The sequence below is a fragment of the Rhinolophus sinicus genome, chromosome 3 (assembly GCF_057876585.1).
Source record: "Rhinolophus sinicus isolate RSI-liver-muscle chromosome 3, RSI-T2T, whole genome shotgun sequence".
Taxonomy (NCBI): Eukaryota; Metazoa; Chordata; class Mammalia; order Chiroptera; family Rhinolophidae; genus Rhinolophus; species Rhinolophus sinicus.
In genome coordinates, this window is record NC_142503.1 from 86,719,367 (window position 1) to 86,735,986 (window position 16,620).

General features: G+C 35.5%; 1 long non-coding RNA gene across 2 annotated transcripts in view; it reads left to right on the top strand.

The window, feature by feature from the left end:
* The window catches only part of LOC141570666 (uncharacterized), a 62,278-nt gene that overhangs the window by 20,247 nt on the left and 25,411 nt on the right, over positions 1-16,620 (top strand). The gene's annotated exons all lie outside the window — the stretch shown is intronic.

A 16,620-nucleotide genomic window follows, 5' to 3' on the forward strand; every position in this document is an offset into this window, starting at 1 on the left:
TAGTTTGGCTAAAGCCCTACCATGTCTCTTTGAGCTCCTAAAAAATATATTATTTTTAGCAGAATGTAGTTAAATGCTCTTCCTAGCCTATTACCCTGGTGACTGACTTTCCACATTTAATGTGTTTATTCAATTCCCCATGCTAGAGATTACAAATTCTCTTAGACTCTTCATGAAAGTTCCATTCACCTCCTGACAAGCTGAAGACAGTAATTAGAATCTGATTAATGTTTCCCCGTGGGGAAAAAAATAAGGAGAATATACTGACCCAAGCTAACAGAACCATTCCTTTTGAAAAGACGTCCAGGTTTGAAAAGAAAAAAAAAACACAAAAAAACAGAAGAATCTCTATTTCCAGGCTATGAAGTAATTTTTCTTGTTAATTAGCCCAAAGTACGTTCAATTTAATCTTTAAAAGCTGTGTTGGCAATGTGAATTATTTTAATGATTAAGAAGAATACTTCCACAAAATGCCAAACTTAATTTAGTAAACAACTATCCACAAGAATTTTTTTTTTTTTTCAAATCAAATAATCCTCATATTACCTAAAAACCCAAAAAGAAATGGAGGACATCTTATTATTAACGATCTTAATATATCAAAGGACCCTTCAGATTGCTGCTGGAATAATGTTTTATGGCTACAGCTTCCATTTTTCTTCTGACAGGATAGCTAATTTGACCCTTTAGATACGCCAACACCAGGGAAGTACTTATCTCATCACATCTTTTATTCTCAGGTCTCACCAAATGGTCCCAGGGATATTTCACAGCAAAAAATAATTTTCAACTAAATCATGCTATGATTACTCTGTTGGGAAAACAAAGACACACACGCATAGAAACATCAAATAGCCAACTAAATTGGATCACCAAAACTTCCATGTTTTAAAAAAGTAAGTTCCCATTAGAACTGGACAATGACTTAAATTTCTGAAGGTCAAATATATTCAACTTTATTCTCTATTACTTATAAAAGTAGGAAGGAAGGAAGGGAAGAAGGAAAGAAAGAGAGGGAGGGAGGGAAGGAAAAAAGAAGGGAAGGAGGGAGAGAAGGAGGGAGGGAAAAAGAGAGAGGAAGGAAGGAAGGAAGGAAGGAAGGAAGGAAGGAAGGAAGAAAGAAAGAAAGAAAGAAAGAAAGAAAGAAAGAAAGAAAGAAAGAAAGAAAGAAAGAAAGAAAGAAAGAAAGAAAGAAAGAAAGAAAGAAATGAGGAAAGGGAAAAAATGAACTAAAATTTATTTTCCTTATTTGGCTTTCTTCTAATAGTCAAAACAAGTTGAAAGCTTTTCTATTCAAAATGAGATTGCTTTTGCTGTTAACATTGTTAAGTACTTCTTGCTTCTCCCTCCCCCAATCTCCTTATTGACTGTGGGCCACATCCTGGCTTCTGCTTCCTATGATCAAGCAATATTCCTACACATATCCAACATTAGGTCCGCAGGCTAGACAGAGTCTAAACTCCTACCCCGCCACACAGTAGGATTCCCCATTGCCTCATGAAACCAACCCCAGCCCTCCTATCTGGCCCCTCTCAGAGCTACATTCTCTCAGATCAACAGTCTGTTTCCCTCTCTCCTCATGTCTTCCACACATGGTGACCTACATGCATTGCTTATTCTTTTTCTAAAATCACCCCCAGAAGAAAGTGACAGTAGAGTCCCCCAAAGTTCCACAGATGAAAGATTGGACAGAAGGGAGCAGCCTGGCCACTGGTGGACCCAGCTTAGCTCTTAAAGCTTTCCCTGTGTTCACAAGACAAAGGGAATGTGAGTCTCTTGCTACTAGCAGGTATTGCTACCCTGAGGCAATTTGGAAGGAGAAAAAGGAGGAGGAGAAGGAGGAGGAGGAGAAATAAATGGACTATGAAGAACCTTTGTGAGAGGCGACAAAGTAAGGGAAGTCCTTTGCATTTGTGTTACCCACATACTTCATGGCAATTGTTTTAGCTGGGTCCCTGAAAAAGCTTTCAGGATAGCAGACAACATGATGCTTTTGTTGTTTTCTTTGTTCAAGGTTAACTTTTAACAAGTCTGATTTCCTCCCACTCACCCAGAGCCTCAGAGCTTTGACATACAAAGCATTCCAGAGCAAAATAAAATGAAATAAAGCTTCTGCTGTCTGCTCCCAACCTTGTCTGATTGGCATTTTAAGGCAATATTCAAGTCTCCTACAGATGTAATTTTCCATCAGTTATTCTGCCCCAGAGTAGAACACCAAGTGCAGAGGAGAAGAAGGGGAGACAAACCTGACTGGAATCACTTCTCTACTACTATTTGTCAAGGTTTACTTATGAGTGTCCCTTTCTCCTTATGCTGTGAGGGCTTCTTTTTTTCTCCTTTTACAAACCTGACATGAAGCCAAAAACTCCCAGTGAGGAAATATTTTTATTTAACTGTGCAAAGGTCAGACAAAAATGTGGTAAGGGCATTTTATTTTTCAGCACATATTAATCTTGGTTGTGCTCAGCCACAGAACTTCTTGAAAGGCAGTGGGAGTCAGTGCAGGACTTTAATACAGATTTCTGGCAGGTACAGTTCAAGGTTCTGCGGGACTGCAATGACATGTGTGGTCAAGGGTGGAATTACACAGCTCAGTGACCTTAGCCTGCTTCTTTGGGGCTGTTTTCTACCTAAGTTGTCCTCTCAGTCTCCGAGTAAGTAGAAGGAATCTGTTAAGTGGCTAATTGCTAAGTGAGGTGCTACCTCTAACCTTAGCCCAATACTGGTGCTCCAGTAACAATTCTACAATTTTCATCTGTGAAGCTTGACGAAATTTATAAACACAAAAATGATGACTGAAAAGTCCAGGGGGAAAAAAAATGATGACTGAAAAGTCCAGGGGAAAAAAAAAGAAAAGAAAAGAAAACTTTTTAAAAGGCATTCTTTTTCCTGAGATAAGAAGAAAACAAGGATATGCCAAATATGCCAAATCTTTTTGACAGGTTGACTGTGGCATTTTCCTTTGTGCTTCTCATGCTTGCCTTAGATGTATCTTACTAAATAGCTTTTAAACATATTTTTACTTACCCAATCACAGCAAAATCTATTTGGTGTTTACCAAACCAGACATATTACCTAGTATTCCTTAAATTTTACCTTTATTATATGACGGGTTCTTTCATTTAAAACCAGTTACTTCCTTTATTATGGGCAGTAGGGAATTTGGCTATGTACTCCAGTGATTAAATTGCCAAACCTGATCCAATCCTAAGAATAGTCTCCAATCACTACTGGTTGAGAATGAGCCCAGGGCAGAAACCCAATAATAAAGGACATTAGCATATAAAAAGGTTATGGCCGGTACATGACAACAAAGACCCATTTCAGTACTGCTATAAAATAGTTAGCTTCCAACGCATTTTTAACCAGACACCCTCCCACCACCCTCTAGGTATTTCAAGCAAGTCCTACCACTTGGTGCTAGGGAGAGGAATAGGAACAGATGCTGGTATTAAGATGTACACTCTTATACTCATGTGGCCACTGAAGACTCAAGATACAGTTGTACAAGAATTCTGCTTCTGGGAGTTACGTTCTCATTGAGAAAATGGAAATCCCTGTTACCGTGTTTATCCGAAAATAAGACCTAGCCAGACCATCAGCTCTAATGCGTTTTTTGGAGCAAAAATTAATATAAGACCCGGTCTTATTTTAATATAAGACCCAGTATTATATTATATTATATTATATTATATTATATTATATTATATTATATTATATTATATTAATTATATTATATTAATTATATTATATTATATTATATTATATTATATTATATTATATTATATTATATTAATTATATTATATTATATATTATATTATATTATTATTATAGCCAATCTTATGTAAGACCTGGTATTATATTATATTATATTATATTATACCCAGGCTCCTATTATATAAGACCGGGTATTATATTATATTATATTATATTATATTATATTATATTATAAATTTTTGCTCCAAAAGACGCATTAGAGCTGATGGACCGGCTAGGTCTTATTTTCAGGGAAACACGGTAGTGTTCTGAGGTTATGCTACTTTCACATCACATGTGAGGCTACTTTTTGAAATCTTAGATAAAACTTTTAGATTGACAGCCACTGTGTAGAATCTACCCTGAAGGCAAAGAATGATAGAGTAGGATTTTTTTAAAAATTTAAATCTTGCTGTGAAGTCATGGTAATCAGCTGAGCTCTTGGGGGGAAAAGTCAGGAAATAGTAGAACAAGAAATGTAAGCACTTTAAACTGATATCGCTTCATAAATTTCTGTAAACCTGCATTTATCAGACATTAAAGCGGAGTACATTTAGTAAGTTGTTTTCATTCTACTGCATGGAATATGTTGAAATCTTTCAAATGCAGTTGAATCAAACATACTTCATGTAAGTTGCCAGGGTGTATATTTTAAAAAGAATAAAGTCTTCTGAAATAAGATAATGTTTAACTATTACACATCACTTCTTTTTATCTTAAGAAATACTTCAAATTCGCAGCTCAGTTTTGTCCGTAGGATGAAAACATGAAACACTGCTTATTATCTATAAATTTTAAGTTTTGATTCTGTCTCTTCTAGAGGACAATTTGTACACTGTTTTTACTATGATTATTATTGGCTATAGCAATAAATATGTATTGAGAAATTACAGGTTTCTAAATTCTATTCCTGTAAGTGCTAATATAAAAAGGAAAAACATAAGTGAGACTAATCTTCCCTAATTAAAATGAAATGCTCAGATGTGACATATTACATAAAATATCACATATTTCCAACCTTCAGGGTTGGAGAAGACTTTTATACAAACATAAATATTTGTTTGTTTATTTATTGATGTATGCCTTTGGAAACTGAATTGTGAGACTTGATTCATGATTATCAGAATTCAGGGATTTGTTTATGCCTGTGTTAGAAAAATAAAAAGCACTAAGCAGAATTCATGCATTGAAACAATTAGCTTAATTAATAACTTTAAAATATTGCTGTTGATTAAATCTAATACCAGGTTATCTTTCATTTTTAACGTTAAATGAATTTGTCAAATGATGACAAAAATGGTGGTATTTTGAACTGTGGATGTGGAAATTTTTCATATCTGTTCCCTGTTAACAGAAGAGACCAGAAGACATTATAGTGTATGTAATTTTTGATGTAGCACAAAGATTTTCCCCAATATTTTGCAGCAGACCTCTAAGTTGCTTGACCTGCCTGATTCTGTCTCACTTGGATAGAGATGGCCTGTCAAATCCATCAAATACTGATTGGAATAGATTACTACGGAGTTGATGGAGCACTGGGATTAGGACCGTCTTTCTGCAAGAGACTCTGTAATCATGATGAGAGGTTATTGTTGCCTGGGAGCTCAAAAGAGACAAACCACACTGCACGCAAGGATCAACTGGAGCTTTTTGTAATGCAACAGACGTGGAAAAACAGTACTAGTCATAACATGTGCCACTAAGCCCAGTGGTCATCCAAAAGTTATGTTCAGCATTCATAAAAAGTACAGCTGCAATATTTTAAGAAAAATAATACATTAATTTGGGAAATTTCCAAATAAATTGTATCTTTTCTTGAAAAAATGCTTCTCTTAAAATTCAATGTTTTATTTTTGGCTTTTGTACAGAGAACACAATATCTTCTAAGACAGTCTTCTAATTTGATTTAAAATAGTAGAATATTCATAAAAATGAATATATAAATATGGATAAGTATATTATATAATTATTGCTCAAACACTGTGAACTTGGACTTGGAAAAGCTAATATATTGGGGATTTTAGAGGGTTAAAAGCCAATAACAGGAGCTTTTCATAAAACCAGCCTGGTGAAATGTTTTAACATAAGATGTATGATTCAGCTCCCTTTAAGGACATGTTGCTTAAATAAATTGTACTAGCACTAAAATGCATGACAGGAGGGTTAAAAATACGTTTTCACTGAACTATCATTAATGTGATATTTCACCTTTTCTCTGACCTCTAGAAAATTGCCTTTTTATTATGTACTACATATCTGGGTTTTTGTTTCTGAATGAAACAGGACGACTTAAAAAAAAAAAAAAGTCAGTTATACAGCAAGGTCTGTGTACCCTAACTAAGAGAACATGTAAAATATAAAATATAACATCGCCATATAGAGATCTGACCTTTGAAAGGTATAGAGCATTACTAGTATGTAACATCTTTTTGTGCAATGTATTCCGATGACAGAAAAGCCAAAACGTTATTTTCCATATTGTCAGAACCAAGGCATACACTAATAGAAAGGGTTTCTGCTAGGCATAGGATTACAATAACTGCATTTCCTTTTAACATGAGAACCCTAATATTCCTAGTCACTCAAACAATGATCACTTTTCTTGTACAGTAGAAATATGTGGTTTGGACATCATTAAAATGAAATACATTTTTCATAATCATCTGTGGGCTGCAATTTCTAAATCTTGATATTGATATCAAAGATAATGTGAAGTATAATAAATGTCACATACTTGAAGTCTATTAGACATACTCTAAGAGACTATATATATATATATTCAAAATTATTCTTCCTGAAGTTTTTTGAGGTAGACATATTTATTTCATAAATCGGGAAACCAAGGCTTAGAACACTTGTCCACAATCACAGAACTGGTACAGAGGAGCTAAAATTTAATTTAGTTGAATTTAATTGCATGAAAAGAGCCAGAGTAGAAAAGTTAGAATGGTTCCCCTGTATGTACTCAGTGCCATTGTTTCTATATGTGACTGTTCAATAGGCATTATTGAAATAAAATTAGTGAAATTACACCTACTTTCTGCTCTAGTTCTGCCTCACTTTGTACATATCAGACTATATTGTGATTGACTTCATGTCAATTGCTCCCTTAAAATCTAAGACTAAATTGTTCTCTTCAAAACGACCAGGGTTGTGTCTTCTTCATTTTTTGTATCCCCAGCACCTAACAGAATGTCTGGTTTATAGGAAAGAATAGGTATATAAATAAATAAATAAATTACTGCATCAAAAAATGATTGATTAATCTTAGAAGACAGCAAAAAAGGACTCAGACAAAACCCCATCCAAAATTATTTCTAGAGCTGTAAATAATCAACCACAGAGTAGGGACCACCGTGCCGCACTGTTAGCTTTCCAGGTCTACCAATCTCTGTTCTTGCCAGGTTTATGTCATCTCTACTCTGATTCCATATTTTCTTACACCTAACAGTGTTCATATCACTGAATTCTGTTTTCTGAGATTATATCTGAAGTATATAGCAAGTAACAATCACTTCGAGGTCCTTCATGGATTCAAGAAATCACTTATTTACTCACTTCACACACACATTTACTGAACACTTCCTGGGTAACAGGTGTTAAGGATACAAATATAAATAATATTTGGTTCCTACTAATTATAAGATTACAGTTTAACTATTGTTAAAACCTGCAAGACCATAATACAATACTGTAGGTTCTATGGAAGTGACTTCAAGGGGCTCAGGAAGAATGGGACTGGAATTAATTGAAGAAGATGTATGAACTGGGTCTTGTTAGAAGAATATGAATTGGCCAAAAGAAAGGGGAGGGGACATTCTAGGAAAAGGGTTAGTGACATTATGGTTATCCACACAGACAACCATGGAGGATGACTGATGTGTAGACACAGCCCAACACACACACAACATTGTGTGAAATGTGTATGAACTAGTTTGTACAGGCCATTCTCCTGTGTTGTGATGCCTGTCTGCTCCTTCTGCTTCTTACCTTGCTTTCTTTTAGATTTCAGAACTTTAATTTATTTTCAACCAGCTCCTGACTCTCTTTATCAACTTCTGTTACTAACGTGTCTATGGTTATACTGCCAAAGTCTCCTTGACTATGAGTAAAAACTGACCAGTTACCATGCCAGCCAGAAACTTGTACAATATTCTGTGGAACAATGTTTTTGCTCAACTCCATGTAAGAGGCAGCAGATCTCAGTTGGCCTCAGATAAGTCATGTCCCTTCCTGGACCTTGGTTTCATTATCTTAAAAATCATCTCCTTCAACTCTTTGCTCTAATGTCACCTTTTCAAAGAGGCCTGTCCTGAACACGGTGTTCAATAAGGCAAACTGCCCTTGACTCCCACCCTGAACACACACACACTCCCAGTTCCCCTTAACTTGCTCTATTTTTAAAAAATCTTTCCCTAATACTTATCATCTTCTAACACGCAATACTCAATATACTATACTTACATATTATTGTGTGGTAAAGAATTTATCCTTGACCAAAGAGAGGTCTTGCATTTGCCCTTAGTTACTGCGAGGTAATCTCTAAACCCTTGGATCCCTCTGCTTAATAAAAGTGTCTGTTACCTGGGGGCTCTGAGCCATGCCACAGTTTAACAATGTGATTTATGGTAGAGACTTTGAGTCACACAGTACTAACCCAACCTCAACGGGGCTGGATGATGGGTGAGCTACATGGTCAGTTAACCATGTCTACATGATAGGACCTCCATAAAGACACCAGATATCAAGTTTTGAATGAGCCTCCCTGACTGGCAATACTCAGTGATTAGTATTACATATCACTGCTGGGAGGAGATAACTGTTCATGACTCCACTGAGAGAGGAGAGCAGGAAGCTCCACAGTTGGAGATCCTCCTGGACTCGGCCGCATTCTCTGCCTTCGCTCATTTCAGTCTATGTCCTTTCACTGTAATGAACCATAACCATGAGCATAATAGCCTTCAGTGAATTCTGTAATTCTAATAAAGTATCAAATCTGAGGGTGTCTTCTGTCCCCCAAACATGCAAATGGTGTCAGAGGTGAGGGTGGTCTTGTGAACTGTTCTCTAACTGCAGTTATGTTCAAGTTTTATTATCAGTGCCCTTCACTAGAATGTAAACTCCACAGGTCAAGGATCTCTGTATGTTTTGTTCACTAATCTATCCCAAACAATAGTGCTTGCAGAGAGTAGTTGCATATCTATAAGTATTTGTTGAATGATTGAATTGAATGCAATCCGCTAGCTGATTTCTTCCCTCTCTTTTATTTGTGTTATGATATGACACAGAATTTTATGATCTTGCCATATTACATCATCTCATTTCCTATTTGAATTTATTTAAAATCGAGAAATGCAAAACGAATAAGAGCCTTCCTTAATAATTTTGGCGAATGGAGGGGAAGTTTTAAAGAGAGCTTCTGACTCTTGCAATATTTGTGGAAGTTGCACAAAAGCAGTAGGGTTACTGGTAGACCTAAGAAAAAAGACCTGAGACAACCTTACCCTATCATGGCTGACTGTGACCTTGGCACACTTCCTCTTCCACATCTCATTCACCCTCAGTGTATGGCCACCACTCTGCCTTAGCATCATCAAGCTTCAGTGGGCTGCTGCTGCTACTCATTCAGGACTGCCGAAAGATGCTTCCTCTCTTCTATGTGTAAGGAAAATGGCCTTCATGTCCTTAAATAAATTTTTAAAAAACTCCCAATCATTGACATTATGTTTTATTTCTAAAAGTCACTTTCATTTTATGAAAAACTCTCATTAAGTCAGGTAGTCTTCATTTTTCACTCTTGTCCAATATCTACTTCTTTACAAGAGAAAAAGAGTACAGCCTTTAAACATGGCTGCAATGTTTACTTTAATATACTCACCAGTCCTGAGCTTTTGTGTAAAGCTTCATCTTTTGACATACCAGAGGCAGTGTGAACCAGTGAGCTTTCCATGTATATTTTGTGTTCTATATTCTGGAAATTTCTTTACTTTCAACCAGAACTCTTTTGGAGTGAAAATCATTTTCTTACCTGCATTGTTAAAACCTGTGCCCATCAGAGAATTATCTAGCAATCCATGCCCATATCCCATCTCCAAAGCCTCATTGGGTTTATTACCAGGTAAAATGGGTTGCAGATCTTAGGATGTGGAAGAAATGGCTGATTTTTCTGTCAACTGTGTCAATGTGTCCTTTCTTCATTTTCTGGTTCATTGCCCACTTCCTGCCTTGCTGCCTTCCAATTGGGCTCAGGAGTATCGAGGCATCCAGTTGTTTCAGTGGTTTGTTGTGATTGGATATGCCACATTTCTGCCAGAATGCTGCATTCTATCTATGTTCCTAGCCATTGCACCTTAGATGGGAGTTGATTTCCACTTGTTGGCTAATTGTGCTTGCTGAGAAGATCCAAAATGTTTCATGTACTTCCATATCTGATTGGTAACGCGAAAACTTCCCAGCTGCCAAAATAACTGTATCAAAGGAACGAGGCTCAGAACATCTGTATCATGATGATGTAATTCCTTGGCAATAAACCAGGCAGATGTGAATCAAAGACTTCCAAAAAACAATGGCAGTGCAAATTGAGTAGGGGATGCATAAACAGAAGGAATATCAGAAGATTAAAAAAATCAGAAGGATTTTTATTGGATAGAAATAGTGAGATATAAGGTTGACTAGTAGAAAGTTCCTGTATTTATTATTTTAGCCTAAGTGATAAGGTAAGTTGTACTATTATCAAAGAAATGGAATGCAAGGGTTGAATGTGCATGTGTCAGTCCACAGAAAGATGCAATGTTTTTAGTTCTGGACCATAATCATGTACATAGCAGTGATAGCCAAATCAGAGTGCTTCTACTTCCATAGGTTATCTAAATAACTGATTAGAATTATTGGTGAGAGCATAGATATTTGGAAATTGCTTTAAATGTACCTGAAAAGGTTAATTGACTCAGCTGTGATGAGGTCAGGGGTCACATTCAAGCACACATGTTGTGACATTTTATTGGGCAGAGTAATTTAGATGTAGTGGAATTGGCCTCTAAACATCCCTGGTGGTCTCTCAGCCTTTACACTATCGATGTAATATGAACAAGATTAACAGCTTTAAAAAAAATCTCCTTTCTATGAATATATGAAATCAATACACCAAGACAAGTGAATAGTTTTATCTTTGATTTGGACTTTTAAGTTCACATTTTCTCTTTTGAAATTCTACAGAGATGCTTGGTTAAATCCCTGCACAAAGAAAGACAATTTAAAATGATCAAAAGGTCCAGAGCACTCACCTTCCTTAGGCAAAATTCTCAGTGGCCCTTCTGAGTATAACATTTGTTTCGGTACCGGAATGACACGGTCATGTCTATGTCTACTTACTTTTCCCTAAAGTCTCTTTACAGATCCTTCTACCTATTGGCAACTGTATATGTATTTATGTCCATTCATTATGATTCAGATGTGAAGAAAGATTCACATAACACCAAGTGAGACAAAGATGAGAGGAGTACTGAGCCTTCTCTTAACCCCACTGCTTTTGGGTGAATTCCATAAATATTGCGCGAGTCAGAAGCTCTCTTTAAAACTTCCCCCTCCATTCTCCAAAATTATTAAAGACTCTTACTCATTTTGCATTTCTCGATTTTAAATAAATTCAAATGGGAAATAAGATGATGTAATATGGCAAAATCATAAAATTCTGTGTCATATAATAATAGAAATAAAAGAGAGGGCAGAAGTCAGCTAATAGAATGCATTCAATTCAATCGTTCAACAAATACTTATAGATACGCAACTACTCTCTGCAAGCACTACTTTACTTGTTTGGGATAGATTAGTGAACAAAACATACAGAGATCCTTGCCCTTGTGGAGTTTACATTCTAGTGAAGGGCACTGATAATAAAACATGAACATAACTGCAAAGTTAGGGAACAGCTCACAAGACCACCCTCACCTCTACCCTAGAGACTTTCTTCTTCATTGATCACTACCTAGAAAACAAAACACAGGTCCTCTCCCTACTTGAATCATCAAATCCATTTGTTTTTCCCAATGCCAAGATAGCGTCTGAGTCAACTTCCGAGTGCAGGGCTTCCTTTTTTAAAAACCATTTCCTCCTACTCATTGTAGATTCCACCTCAAACTGTCCACCTCCCCGTAGCCCAAGGAATCTATTTTAGTTACAGGGGAAGGAAACCTTGCTCTGAGTTGCCACATGTTTTCATAGCTTCGAGTTCCCTTGAGTCCTATAATTTTGAAACCTAAACATTTACTCTTTTTGTTGTGACACTATTTTCTTAAGGCATGGATGTGGCAAGTTCTGGCTCCTGACCAAATGGGAAATAGGTCAGGTTTAGAGGAAATACAAAAGAAAAAGCCAACAGTTACGATTTCAAAAGTATTATCCCTTTACAATATAACGGACTTTTTGTCAAGTGGAAATTACAGTGCCTCTCTATTTTCATAATACAAGAAACCCAGAGAGAACTCAGCTGCCAATGAGAACACAGAATACGAGTATGCTTATGCTCAGATTAGAGAGAAGGAGGTCACACCGCATCACACCAAATTTTGTTATCACTCATCCATTCATGCATTCAACAAATACTTACTGAGCACCTGAGTGCCTACTCTGTATGAGGTTATAGGCTCTGGGGATACAGCAATGTTTAAAATAGGTAAAAATAATCCCTGCCCTAATAGAGCTTACATTACTATGGTAGGTTACAAAAAATTAAGCAATGTAGGTAAAATGTAGTATAATCATGTTAAAATTAGGAAGAAAACAAAGCAGGGAAGGGAAATAAAAGACTAAGAGGTATTAGAGTTTTAAATAGGCAGCCAGAAAAAGGCCTAATTTGAAATAAAGAATGCTTAAATTAAATACAGACATGAAGGAAGTGAGGGAAAAAGTCATGTGGGTTATATTTATAACAGTGAGAAAATTATAGGTCATAATTATTGATCATTTGCTACTCAATTATGCATTGTGCTAAAATTTTTACATGTTTTATATCATTTACTCTTGATAACATTTTTATGACACAAATATCATTATTAACTCCATTTACAGATGAGAAAAAATTGAGATTTTCTAATTTCACATAGCTAGCTCATGAAAGAGCTTAAATTTGAACACAACTATGTGATATAAAGTCTCTAACTTGACTGTAATGTTATGCATGTAAATAGCAGTTATGCCCCCACAGAATCTGGAAACTTGCTCAGTCAGTTCCTATAGAGACCCCTATATCATTCACTAATTTGCTTGAATTCAGATTATTGGGTTTCATATATTTCATTACTCTATTTGTTCATCTTTCAGTTTGTACAAAGTTTACCTAAGATCAGCATCCTCAAAGTCTTTTAATTTTAGCCTTCTTTCATTCTTATCATTCACTTACCCTGGCCAAGGCCTTGGTTTAACTGCTACCACCTGTTGTTTCAAGGGCCAGAGAGCTCTAAGCCCCCCTTGTAATGAAGGCAAGAAAATTGTTTACCCAGTGTTCTCACATTTTTTAGAGTGGGGCATTGTTCTTTTGCTTATACTGATCCCTGCTTCAGCATAACTTCAATGTATAATTAGATTTCAAAACTCCCTTCCTGTAAGGGGTGATTACAGAAAAGACCAAATGGAAGAAAGGGGTCAAAGAACTAGATTCTTCCATACAGAGTAGGCAGCTAGTAATCTGAGAGGAAATTGGAAGGGAGCAACGTTGTCTATAAAAATCAATGGTTAAAGAGTAAGTATTTTGACAGCACTACAGATACCTAGCATCTATGGTTCAGTTGAACGGTCTTGCAGTAGGAACCAGATTGTTGTATCCATTCCAGAATCTGTTTTAACAAAGCTCTCTCCTGTCTGAAACCATTGAATATTTCATTTTCACATGTATTAACTTAGATCCTCATGATTCAACGAATATGATGTACACAGTATATTAAACAGTCTGAACTTAGCAGGACACAAATTTAAACTTGTTATATTTTAACTCAATTGCTGCCTTATTAGTCCTATTCCTTTTTATGTACAAACAGGCCACAGATAGGTCAGCAATTGTATCGCCTAAGGAGCTATCCAACCAAAAAATGATTTACCAGTTTTTCCTTCTTATAGTCACTCCCAATCTCTTAGTAGTTCTCTTGTGATTTTCTTTCTTAATTTAGATGTTCTGCTACCCACATTAGGTCTGGTGAGCATATAGAGATTATTTGGTACGTACTATACCGACCTTTGGGACTTCAGCCACAATTCTGAGATAATAGTAAAAATTCCATTCCAAACTCTGTAACAAAAATACTAAAATAGTTTTAGTTTCAGGTAATGGCAGAGTGGCTTGTGTCCGAAAACTCTTCTACCCATAACAATTTAAACTGCTAGACAAAATATTAAAAAGCTGTTTGAAAATGTTTGGGGAAAAGCTTGAAAATGCTGGAGACTAGGAAGTAAGTAGAGGAGTTAGGACATGTGGAAAAAAGAAACTATATAGGATGAGATCCACATTTATCTGTTTTGTGATGGTTGTTTGTTTTTACCCTTAAGGAGAGTTTCCAGATGTGCTTATCTAGGTGATACAGCTGTATCAAAACACAGTAGTTTTGCTGGGATTAGTCAATGATTGCAGTCCTAGGCTTCCAAGAAATTGAAGGAGGAATCATGTAATGGAGGAATGCAAAGGAGAGGAAGTCCAAAATCTGAGTACATACACTGCTAAAATACTTAGCTGACTCTTGAACTACACGTAACTGACGACAAATTCTAAGAAGTACAGAGAAACCAAAGCTAAAAGATTAAAGGAGCTAATCGATGATTTCAGAAGCTGCCTGCCACTTGGGACACAGAGTTAGGAATTCAAACAGAGTGATAGAGGACTGGAAAACACCTTGAGTTATACACTGAAATCTTATTAAGACCACAACTTAGGAGTAAAGATCATGTCCCAGAACTAAAGGATATATCCTAGTACTAAAAGCAAATGTACGTAAACCCATCCATCAAAGCCTTAAACCAAGCTTCCCTTTGACCAAATGACCTGTCAGTAATTTAAATGCCTGCCATTGCAAAAGAAGCAACCTTCAGAGAAAGATAAAACTAAGAGGTTTCTACAATGTACTACCCACAATGTCTATTAATCAACTATTAGTAGACACATAAAGAAACAGAAAAATAATATCATTATTAAAAGAAGAAATATACAATACAAACAGATATAGAGATGACCCATATTTTGAAATTAATAAGCAAGAATGTTAAAATACCTAATACATATGCTAAAGAAAGAATAAGAAAATTTAGATATAATGAGTGAAGAGATGAGAACATTTAGGACAGATATTAAAAATGTAAGGAAAAGGAAACTCGAAAATCTTTGAACTGAAAAAACATAACATTTGAAATAAAAATCCATTAGATGTAAACAACAATAGATTGGACACAAGAGGGTATATAATCAATGGACATAAAAATAGGATAATAGAAGTTATACAAACTGAAGCACAGAGAGAAAAAAATTGAAAGAAATAAGACTCAATGAATTAGGTATAGTATGAGGTGATCTATCACATGTGTAATTGAAGTCTCCAAGAGAGCGAAGACAAAATTAAACAAAAAAAATTTAAAGAAACATTGGCCAAGTTTTTTTTTCCATATATGATTGCAATAGTGGCCCAGATATTGGAAAAGCTCAAAATATAAACACAAAGAAATCCACAACTAAGATCTTCAAAGTCAAACTGCTGAAACCAAAGAACAAGAGAAAGACATAAAGCGCTTTAAAAGAGAAACATTGTATTTATGAGAACTACAATAAGACTGATAACTGATATCAGAAACACTTGAAGCCAGTATACAGTGGAGTGACATCTCTTAAGAACTGAAAGAAAAATAAAATTGTAAACAATTATATATCTAGTGACAATGATTATTACAAAATGAAAGCAAAGTGCTTTTACCAGATAACAGAAGGCAAAGATAATTCACCAGCAGACTCATAAGAGATACTTACGACACATATGAGATACTTATATTCATAAGGGTCACAGTGAAGGGAAATAATATCAGATGAGAACTTATTTCAAAAAGAGAATATAAAAAGGAATGGAGAATTGGCAAAATGGGTGAAGGGAAACAAAATGTATAAACTTCCAGAGTGGATCAATCAACTCTAAAGCTAGTACAAAGGATAAAAGGCAAAAGTAGGAAGATCATCTGTAATTACAAAAATAAATTAAGGGACACACACAAACATACACACACACAAAAGAAGTAAAAAATAATGACAAAAACATTACCAATGAGAAGGTGAATAAAAATTGTAGTCATTTTAACACTTGTTCGAACTTAGGCAACCACCAACTGAAAATAGACTACTACAAACATAGCTTGATATATAGGAAGGGCATGGTAACCACAAACCAAAACTCTACAAGAGATATACAAGAAATATGGAGAAAGGAATCCAAACATGACACTATAGAAAGTCATCAATATACAAGAGAATAAGCAAGGAACACAGAAGAACTACAGAAACAATCAGAAAACAATAAAATGGCAATAACTACATACCTCTCAATAATTACTTTAAATGTAAATGGACTAAATGCTCCAATTAAAAGAAATAAGGCAGCTGAATGGATTAAAAAAAAAAAACAAGACTCTTGTAGGCATACATTTGCTGCCTACAAGAGACTCACTTCAGATTAAAAAACATACGAACTGAAAGTAAAGGGATGGAAAAAGATATTTCGTGCAAACGGAAATGGGGAAAAAAGTAGTGAAGTAGCAATAATTATAGCAGACAAAACAGCCTTTAAAACTAGGACTGTGGCAAGAGACAAAAAAAGGCATAATGATAAAGAGATCAATCGAAC